General features: G+C 54.8%; 1 pseudogene; it reads left to right on the top strand.

Moving 5' to 3' along the window:
• The first annotated feature begins 223 nt into the window (after window positions 1-223).
• On the top strand, window positions 224-10615 carry LOC101137350 (ubiquitin carboxyl-terminal hydrolase 6-like; annotated as a pseudogene).
• Window positions 10616-10978: the final 363 nt, after the last annotated feature.

Genomic DNA, 10978 nt, shown 5'->3' with positions numbered 1-10978 from the left:
GAGATGTGGTTTCCACGAGCATAGGGGCTGCTTTGGAGACAGTGGGTTATTTTCATCCCCAAACCAAACATCCTCCTGCTTAACTGGCGTTGTTCCTAAAGTGGCTTCACTGGTGAGACTGAAGGGCCACAGTAGCCCAAGTGATGAGTGGAGTAGAACCGAGCAGTCAGGAGAGGTCTTGTTCCCATAGGAAACTGGGCATCTCTGTGGTCCCTGAGCATCCCAGGAGGCCGATTGTACAGAGACCTCTGGTCCCTGACCCCAGTCTGCCTCCACATCCCTGGAATAGCCCATCATGGGCCCTTCAACCTTGGAAGGTGGACACCATTCAACATGCTGGGGCAGGTGTGTACCTGTTTCATGGCATTTGGGGACAACAGGATTCTCTGTCCAGGTCCCAGTATTCTCAAGTCCTTGGGAAGATGCCCACCCCTGCTTGGGGCTTGAGACTCCAGAGACCCATGCAGGTGTGGGCCACTGGGTCTGGCCCCTTTTCACCTGAGGGCAGTGGTGGAAGGGGGGTTACACAGCCAGGCAGAATCTCGGAGCCAGGTGGGAGCGGTTTAGGTATTCTCCGAAGGTCTCAGGTACAGTGTAACATTTAGATGATTTTGTCTCACAGGATGGACATGGTAGAGGATGCGGACACTTTGCAGAAGCGAGAGGACATCATTATGAAGTATGAGAACGTACAGGTCCGTCTGCTCCCTGGAGGGAGGCCTCTTCCAGTGCGCCCTGGTCAAAGGATCCTGGGCTCCCTAGGAGCACAGGGCAGGGACGGGTGGCCACTACCCCCAGACCCTTGCACCGGTTACCTTGGATCCCTCATCAAGGCTCCCTCTGGATTACAGGGACACCGAGCTGGGCTGCCAGCAGACATGGGGCCTAAAGCCTGTTGGAATCTACAGCAGCACTGATCGCTTTGGGATTCTGCAGTGAGTCCTCTGTGCTCCCCTCAGCCCCTAAAGCACTTATTTCAGCTTAGGGATGGGTTTGCTTTTAGAAAGGACTTTCTGAGGCAGAACATGTCTCCCCAGGTCGGGCCAACCTCCTTTCCAGGATCAGAACTCCTCCCTGGCTCCCCTGCAGGTCCAGCCTGAGGTTGTTGTTAGGCCAGTGGTGCGGGGCCCATCTAGGGAGTGGGTGGGAATGGAGATGGGGCTAGGTCAGGCCCCTGGGCTCTCAGCAGTTCTGTCTCCAAGTTAGCACAAGAGGAGGGGGGCAGCCTGAGGGTCTGGCCCTGTTCACTTGGAGACAACCCCAGTGAGATCCAAGGGTTGTGGCCACAGGGTGAGGAGACGCCTGGTCCAGCCTTGGGGCTGTTGTCCAGCAGGTCTCTGGTCTCTGAGGGCCCACCTGCCCCTGTTCTCACCCATTTCCCTAGAGCTACAGCCCTCACTGTCCCCATGGGGAAGAGGGAAAGGTATGGGGACAGTAGGGGCTGTGGCCCTAGGAGAATGGGGGAGAAGACTGGCAGGGCCCGGTTCTGGGCATCTCACGGTGAGGCCAAGGAGGCAGCAGAGCTTGCGGCTAATGACCCTGGGTCTGGTGCTGGAAAGGGATCTGGGGCCAGGTAAGAGGAGCCCAGGCTGGAGCCCATCCCTCAGGGATCATAGAATGGAGAGATGGAGGATGCCAAGAGAGGTAGGGTGGGAGGGAGCTTATGAGCCATGCCACTTCTGAAATGCAGTGTGTGTGGCTTGGGTGCAGGGAGAGGCAGGTGGACCCTGGGAGGTCAGACCCTGCAAAGGCCTTGGGAATGTCGAGTGGGATGGGCCCCCGGTGTACCCTAGACCCTGGCAGGTCCACATCACGTGGTCACTCCCAGAGGGACTCCTGTCAGGGCCCGGTCACCCCATCCCATCTCAGGGCTGACCTTTCTCAGCTCAAGCACAAAGCATTACTTCCAGTCCAGGGGGGCAGCCCCCATTTTACACCCTGACCACCCCCCACACCAAGGGGCCCCATTAGCCTCAGCCAGGCTGGCCCTGCACTCCCTCTTCTCCCAGGTCCTGGACCCTCCTGGGAGTCAGCCCCACAGGAAGGCCCTTGTCTTCCCTTCCCTGTGCCTTCTCCTAGGCTGAGCCCTGAGCTGGATGGGGCAGAGCCAGTCCTTTCTGGGGGTCGGCTCCCAGACCGAGATGGCTCCAAACCTTGTGCAAGTCCTCAGCTTTGCCTGGGCTGCATTACAGTGAGACGGAACTGCCCCGTCAGAGCCCGGGAGGTGAAGGTAAGAGCCTGATCCATGGGGGGGCTGGTCCAGGGACGGGGGGACTTGGCAAGTGGTCAGTGAGGCAGAGAAAGCAGTGGGCCTGGGCGGTAGCAGGTGGGGGCAACACGCTGTCACTCGGAGGGGCAGCTGTCCCTGCTGGACCTGACCCCAGCTTGCTGTATCTCTGGCGGTTTGATGAAATTCCAAAGTGAGAACCACAGTCCTGGCTTGGGGATGGCTGCCCACTTGTGTCAGGACCCCACCTAGAGACTGGGACCTGACCTAAGACTGGTGTGTCTGTGGCCTGAGGATGACACGTCCCAGGGTCCCAAGGCCAGCCCACTGGCACTCATTTGCTCAAAGGCCCTCAGCCTTTATGGTCTGCCCTTCCCTGGCTCCTTCTAGCTGGGTCCCACCAGGGCTCCAGAGCCCAAGACCCAGCATCCACGGGCGGCTCTGTGAAGCCTGGCAGCTCCGCTACCTCCAACATTCCTCATTTGACAGCAAATGCGGCAGGAGATGAGATGAAAGAGCAAGTGGATGGAGATGCTGGGAGAATGGGAGACATATCAGAACAGCAAAAAAGTAATGTGTGGAGGGAGAGGCCCCCAGAACCACTCTCTGCAGAGACAGGGGACAGGCACCCATGGCTGTGGCCTGGCACCGTCAGCCTCTCAGAGGGCAGATGGCACACAGTGCTCACCCAGAGGACCACAGGCCTGGTTGCCAGCTTTACTGCCCATTCATGCAAGCATCACCTTGCTGAGAGGGAATCTGAATCTAGGGCTGGGGCCACCTCCTGCTGACCTGAAGGAAAGAAAAGGTCCAGATCAGAGTTCAGGACTCTGAGTGCCCACACACTCTTTCAATCCTGCGAAGGGAGACCCTGTCCCACTTGACCTCACCTTTACCGAGGAATCATGGGGCCAAAACCAAAGATTTCCAGGATCCTCGGGCTCTGGTCCTGGCTGGGGTCATCCCGTGGCCTGTGACACCAGATCGTTTTCTGCCCACAGCTAATTGATTGAGTGTATAAGGGCATTCCCATGAACGTCCAGGGCCAGGTGTGGTCAGTCCTCCTGAACATTCAGGAAATCAAGATGAAAAATCCCAGGAAATACCAGGTATGCTAAGCCAGAGCACAACAAACAGGCCAGGCTGGGTCAGGGCCCAGTTCTCCAGCTAGAGGGAATGTCTTGCCCAGCCTGGGGGAGTGGGTACCATGGTCAGATGCACATCCTAAGCACAGAAGGTGACATAGGAACCACAGACCCTCCCCAGCTTCAGAAACAAGCCAAAAAGCAGCTTTCTGCAGAAGGAAGCCTTTCTTTCCTTCCTTCCAGAAGTTCTGACTGTGGGCTGACTACCATTTGGGGCAGGGAGTCTTCCATCTGTTCTGAGGCTGTTTCCTCCTCTTGGCCCTGTCCTACAGGTCATGAAGGAGAAGGGCAAGAGATCCTCTGAACACATCCACCAGGTCTACCTGGACATGAGCTGGACACTAGGGAACCACATCTTCTTCAGGGATCGATATGGAGTCAAGTAAGCCAATGGGAGCCACAGGGTGCCAGCAGAGATGGGGTGAACCAGAGGGATGGGGACTTCCCCGGAGCAGAATCCAGGGTCACCCAGGAGGGACGACAGAGCTGCCAAGGGCTCTCCTGGCCCAGGGAGCAGCTGGCACCATGGACGGAGCACCTCCCAGGTTCCAAGCCCTGTGCCAGGCTGGAACATGTGGGGCCAGAACCCAGGAGGATCCTGCAGAGACAGAAGGCAGCAAAGAAAATCATGCACAATGGTGAAAGTTGCTCTCCCTGACCCATGGAGACCCATGGTAGGACCCACAGGAGGGCAGCAGGATGGAGGGCCCATGAGCCTCCCCAGGCAATGCTGACAGCACCAAATGCTGGGGGGATTCAGTTTCCTGGAAACTATCATCCAGGTCTGCTGGGAACGTGACATGGCACAGCCACTTTGGCAGCTGGTTGGGCAGTGGCTCACAAAGCTCAATGGACTTGAACTCCATGTCCCCAAAGTGTCACAGATATTGAACCCACTGATTTGAAAACTGACGTCACATGAAACCTGCATGCCACGTTCACTGCTTGATTCCTCATCACCCATACATGGAGCCTTCGGGAACGACCTTCAACACGGGAATGCGGAGAGGAAGGCTGGTTCTCCCTAAAACGGTGGAAGACTCAGTGAGAAAAGGGAACAAGCCAGTGATGTCCGCACAAACGTGGGTGGATCCTAGATGCATTTTGCTAAGGGAAAGAAGCCAGAGTCAACAAGATACCGCTGTAGGATTCCAATCATAGGCCATTCTGGACAAGGCCAAACCATAGGGACTGAGAACCATTCTGAGTGGCCAGGGACTGACGGATCGGGGAGAGGCTGGCTGCATAGAGACCACCCTGGAGACTTGGAGGATGAAGGAGTCACTCCAGGAGGGGCTGGAGCAGTGGCCAGAAGGCTCTGCACGTTGGTTTAGAACCATGGAAGAACTGTATACCCAAAGACTGAACTGGCGTGCGTGCAAACCAAAAAAACAAAAAACAAAAAACAAAAAAAAAACAAACAACAACAACAACAAAAAAAACAAAAAACAAAAATCAGAGCAAAAATGATCAGTCAACTCACTGTACAACTGGGCTATTAGCATTTCACAGATGTGGATTTTACTGAAACATTTCTTAAATAGTCAAAGGCCCTGAAGAGCTCACTGCTTATCTGGTGAATCATCTGAACCTGAAATTGGATTTGTTATTAGGGCTTGTAGACAAAGTGAAACTAACATCTGCACAAAATAAACAAAAGCCCCCTTTATCTGTTTTTTAGGCAGCGGGAACTATTCTACAGCCTCCTGGCATATTCAGAGTATAACCCGGTGAGTATTTCCAGGCAGTGACCATATTTCTATGTTCACGGCTATATTCCTGGTCCATATTTCCATATTCCCGGGCATGGGTGTCTGGTGTGGGTGTCATTGCTTCTTTTAAAGTTAGTATTTGTGACCCACCAGGATATAGGAGGTAGGACTCCAGCCCACTGCTGGCATAAACCTCCAAGCAAGGGGGGTGGTCTCAAGGGATCTCACTGAGACACAAAGGAGTCGGGCCTGGACTCCTGGTGTCACCTGGGCCTGACCACACCTTCTTGGAACAAGAAATGATGCCCCCCTCCTGGGGCTGCCCCAAAGCTCAGGAGCTTGGCAGTGTCAAAAGCAGGACAGTGCTATCAGGAGACATTTTGGACAAGGTGCTAAAAGGCCCAATGGACATAGCTGTCGTCATAAAATGAATTTGCATCTTGAGGAAGCCTCTTCTTCAGAGGAAGCCTCCCCAGTCACCTCTGCCCTCTCTGATGACATGAGTCCTCCCAGGTGACCTCAGCCCTCCCAGGTGATGTCCTTCCACGGTGACTCTGGCTCTTGCAGGAGGTGGGCTACTGCAGGGACCTGAGCCATGTCACTGCCTTGTTCCTCCTTTATCTGCCTGAGGAGGATGCATTCTAGGCACTGGCGCAGCTGCTGGCCAGTGAGAGGCTCTCCCTGCAGGGTAGGTGGACAGCTGCTCCCGGGGCCTCATGCAGTCAGACCCGGGGAGAGCCACCCTAGCCAGGTGATCTCGGCTTTCAGTGAAGACACCTTCCTTGTGTCACCAGCTAACTGTTGGGAGCCTTTAGGATGTCTCTGCCTCACGCAGTCAGACCCAGAGAGAGCCACCCTGGCCAAGTGATCTCGGCTTTTATTGAAGACACCTTCCTTGTGTTGCCAGCTTGTTGGGAGCCTTTAGGATGTCCCACAAGAGCCTGGGGCTGACCCCCAGAGCCCAAGTCAGACACCTTTCATCTTCATCAGCAGAAGGCATCTCATCCTCCCCAAGGCCGCCCTGTGTATCATGGAGCCACGCCCTCCGGCTCTGATTCTGTGCAGCTGACTCTCCCCTCCCTGAGAGTCCTCTTGCCCTTCAGCTGCCCAGGCTCCAGCTTCCCTTGGTACCCACAAATGGGCCAACCAAGCCCAGATGGCAGCATCTCCCCATCCCGTGTCCCCTGGCCCGGCCCCACTTCCAGGAGATGACCACAAAGCCCAGCACCCACCCTGTTCTGGCCACCCCCTGTCGTGGCCTCAAAGTCAGGCTTGCCCTCTCGGCACCCTGGCCCAGGAGGCCTCCAGGGGCACCTCCAGCCAGGCTCCAGGGGATGTTACCACCCCCCTCCCCAGGGCCAAGGCCACATGGTGGGGTCACCAGATGGGAGGGTGGGAGGCCTCGGGGCTTGGGGTCTCTGCAGCTGCCCAGCTCTTCCAGCTGATGGCTCCACATCTTGGGAGAGGGCTCTGATTTCATGATGGGCTGGGGGCTTCTCAGGATTCCACAGCCCAAATGGCGGGACAGTTCAGGGGCTCCAAGACTATCAAGAGCATGTGGTACCCATGTAACAACCCAAGACCATGTGTCATCTGGTGAGTTTATGGTTCCTTCGGCTCTTCCCCAGAGGCCCTGCATCCTGGGGGGCTGGAGGAGCAGTGGGGGCTGGAGCCCTTCATGGCGCTGGGGACAGGCTGAGTCCCAGCCAGGGCCTGACCTGGGATGTCGGGTTCCCCATGGGCTGGGAGTTGGGTTTCCTTTCCAGCCCTGGAGGCGACAGAGGCACAGGGATGGGGGCCCAACTCCCACAGAGCAGGGCTAAGGGTAGTGTGTCTACCGGGAGTGCCAGAAGGGGAAGATGTTGGGGGGAGCAAGGGACACTGCCCAGTGTTCTGCACTTGGGGAAGGGTCTTCAGAGGGCCCTGGAAGAGGGAGGTTTTTAGGGCAGCCCATGGGGCCCTGAGTACCTCTGTTCCTCCCATCAGGACAAGGAAGGTTTATGCGCAGAGGGTTCCTCATTCAGCTGGCTTCTCTGGGTGCTGAATGATGGGGTAAGGAGGCACAGGGGGACTCTGGCTCAGGGACCCTCCTTGTCCTGCAGTGCCCTGCTTCCCCAGCCCAGGGGTCCGGCTCACCCCCAGCCCACAGGAGGCTCAGGCAGATCCCGACACGACATACAAGCAAGACCCTCTGCCGAAGAGGTGTCATCCCAGGGCAGAGGGTGGGGCTCAGGCCCAGCCTTAAGGGCAGACTGGGCCAGGGCCTGACTTGGGAGGGCTGAGGGGAGGCTCAAGCCCTGGGGAAGCCCCTCTCTCCACTGAAATGAGTGCCCCCCATAAGGAGCTGCAAGACCTTGTCTGACCCAGCCTCCTGGAAGGGTCCGGTGACTCTCATGGGGAAGGTCACTGAAGCTCCAATGGGCTAGCTCGAGCCACCAGCCCCAGCCTGGAAAGGCCAGGTCCTCCCATGCCTACTTTCCCCACAGATCTCTCTCGGGCTCACCCCGTACCTGTGGGACATGTATTTGCTGGAAGGGGAACAGATGTTGATGCTGATAACAAGCACTGCCTTTAAGCTTCAGAGGAGTAAGTCCACATGTGCCCAGTGGGGCCTGGGGAGCACTGGGGTCAGACCCCAACTAGCCCAAGGGCAGCTTCCTCACACTGTTCTCATGATTCTCTGTTCTGGCCCAGAGGGAGGTCTGGCCAGGTGGGCTGGGCAGGGCACAGTGACACCGAGCCCATCCCTCACATGACCCAGATGAAAGTCAGGAGTGTGATGAGCACTTCCCTGCCCAGGCCGCCTCCCCAGCCACAGCCTTCTGTGCACATCTGGACCCCTGGGGTGGCCACAAAAGGATCTGGCACTGCCCAGTGGGAGACTGAAGTGGTCACGGGGTGTGGGCTCTGACCCTTCCCAGGGAACTCTCCTGGCCTGATGCCCACCTTGTCCCTAGAGCGCCACATGAAAATGTCCAGGTCTGACCTGTGGGCACGTTTTCAAAACCAGTTCTTCCATACCTGGGCCCTGGATGATGAAGCTGTTCTTTTTTTTTTTTTTTTTATACTTTAAGTTCTAGGGTACATGTGCACAACGTGCAGGTTTGTTACATATGTATACGTGTGCCATGTTGGTGTGCTGCACCCATTAACTCGTCATTTACATTAGGTATATCTCCTAATGCTATCCCTCCCCCTTCCCCCAACCCCATGACAGGCCCTGCTGTGTGATGTTCCCCTTCCTGTGTCCAAGTGTTCTCATTGTTCAATCCCAACCTATGAGTGAAAACATGCGGTGTTTGGTTTTTTGTCCTCGTGATAGTTTGCTGAGAATGATGGTTTCCAGCTTCATCCATGTCCCTACAAAGGACATGAACTCATCCTTTTTATGGCTGCATAGTATTCCATGGTGTATATGTGCCACATTTTCTTAATCCAGTCTATCATTGATGGACATTTGGGTTGGTTCCAAGTCTTTGCTATTGTGAATAGTGCTGCAACTAACATACGTGTGTATGTGTCTTGATAGCAGCATGATTTATAATCCTTTGGGTATACACCCAGTAATGGGATTGCTGGGTCAAATGATATTTCTAGTTCTAGATCCTTGAAGAATCACCACACTGTCTTCCACAATGGTTGAACTAGTTTACACTGCCACCAACAGTGTGAAAGTGTTCCTATTTCTCCACCTCCTCTCCAGCACCTGTTGTTTCCTGACTTTTTAATGATCGCCTTTCTAACTGGTGTGAGATGGTATCTCATTATGGTTTTGATTTGCATTTCTCTGATGGCCAGTGATGATGAGCATTTTTTCATGTGTCTTTTGGCTGCATAAATGTCTTCTTTTGAGAAGTGTCTGTTCATATCCTTCGCCCACTTTTTGATGGGGTTGTTTGTTTTTTTCTCGTAAATTTGTTTGAGCTCTTTGTAGATTCTGGATATTAGCCCTTTGTCAGATGAGTAGATTGCAAAATTTTTCTCCCATTCTGTAGGTTGCCTGTTCACTCTGATGGTCGTTTCTTTTGCTGTGCAGAAGCTCTTTAGTTTAATTAGATCCCATTTGTCAATTTTGGCTTTTGTTGCCATTGCTTTTGGTGTTTAGACATGAAGTCGTTGCCCATGCCTATGTCCTGAATGCTATTGCCTAGGTTTTCTTCTAGGGTTTTTATGGTTTTAGGTCTAACATTTAAGTCTTTAGTCCATCTTGAATTAATTTTTGTATAAGGTGTAAGGAAGGGATCCAGTTTCAGCTTTCTGCATGTGGCTAGCCAGTTTTCCCAGCACCATTTATTAAATAGGGAATCGTTTCCCCATTTCTTGTTTTTGTCAGGTTTGTCAAAGATCAGATGGTTGTAGATGTGTGGTATTATTTCTGAGGGCTCTGTTCTGTTCCATTGGCCTATCTCTCTGTTTTGGTACCAGTACCATGCTGTTTTGGTTACTATAGCCTTGTAGTATAGTTTGAAGTCAGGTAGCTTGATGCCTCCAGCTTTGTTCTTTTGGCTCAGGATTGTCTTGGCAATGCGGGCCCTTTTTTGGTTCCATATGAACTTTAAAGTAGTTTTTTCCAGTTCTGTGAAGAAAGTCACTGGTAGCTTGATGGGGATGGCATTGAATCTATAAATTACCTTGGGCAGTATGGCCATTTTCATGATATTGATTCTTCCTATCCATGAGCATGGAATGTTCTCCCATTTGTTTGTGGATGACACAGTTCTTAATCATCTTTGGGCCTCTATGAAGAAACTAACAAGGAAGCATGGGGACCTGCCACCCCCAGGTGGGCTCCAGTACCGGGTCCCCTCCTGAGTCACCCTCTGGGGCAGTCAATACTGGGGGAGTACCCAGGACCCCTAACCCTACTACTTGGGTCTTCCTCTTCACCTTTTCTTCCTCCTCTTCCTCCTGGACTCTAAGAAAGTACAGGAGGCCCACCATTCCTCAGGGCAGGCGCTCAGTGCATATGTACTGGATGTGCTGTGCACGCAGGAGGGGGATGTGGGCAAGACCCTCCAACAAGCCCCCTCCCACTTCCCACGGTGGCCCGCTCTCCCCCTCACAGGGCCCTCAAGGGCACTGGAGGAGCCAGACCCATTTGTGAGAGCCTCTGCCCCTCCCTGCAAGCGCTGACAGCCTCAGAGAGCAGCAGAGGCCCCTCACTCCTGCAGACTCCTCCAAGGGTGCCAGGACAACAAGCCTTGAGCCAGGGAAACAAGGGAATCAGTGTCTCTGACCCCTAGAGCATTCAGAGAGAGGGCACAGGTGGGACCCCTGGCCCAGAGCCAGAGCCAAGTGTTTAGCCAGGTGTGGGAACGGTCAGTCCTGGTATGGACAGGGCAGCCCAGGAGGGCAGAGGGTGACCCACGTCCAGGCCCAGTCACCCACTGTGGAGACGGGTCCCCATGTGAAGTGGCAAGGGGCTGGTGACATCCAAGGCCCCTCCCACCTGAGTTCTGACTGGGGGCCATATCCCAGGCCCAATAGCCCTGGGACGAGGGTGTGTGGCAGGAAGCCCCCAGCGAGGCTGAACCCTGGGGGCAGTTCCAGAAGCCACCTGCCATGCCCAGGCAGCTTCCCCACACCAGGCGGCACACACCCCTTCCTCTGGGATCAGCAGACTATAGGCGTGTCATCAGTGTCAGACCACGGGGGCCACACAGAGACCCTGAGGACTCCAGAGACCCAGGCAGGTGGGGCCCAACCTGGAAAGGCCTGCATGGGCTCACTGGAGACACTGACCACGTCTGTTTTCCTTTCAGCAAAACCCGAGAAAGGGTCCTCAGGACCCAGGTCTGTGCTGGCATCACATGGCGGGAAGACCCTCTGCAAGGGGGACAGGAAGGCCCTTCCTGGCCCACCAGCCCAGTTCCAGCAGCCCATTTGGTCCGCTT

This window comes from Gorilla gorilla, chromosome 4, assembly GCF_029281585.2.
Source record: "Gorilla gorilla gorilla isolate KB3781 chromosome 4, NHGRI_mGorGor1-v2.1_pri, whole genome shotgun sequence".
Classification (NCBI taxonomy): domain Eukaryota; kingdom Metazoa; phylum Chordata; class Mammalia; order Primates; family Hominidae; genus Gorilla; species Gorilla gorilla.
The sequence above is the reverse complement of the archived record's forward strand: the minus strand, read 5'-3'. Positions and strand labels throughout refer to the sequence as shown.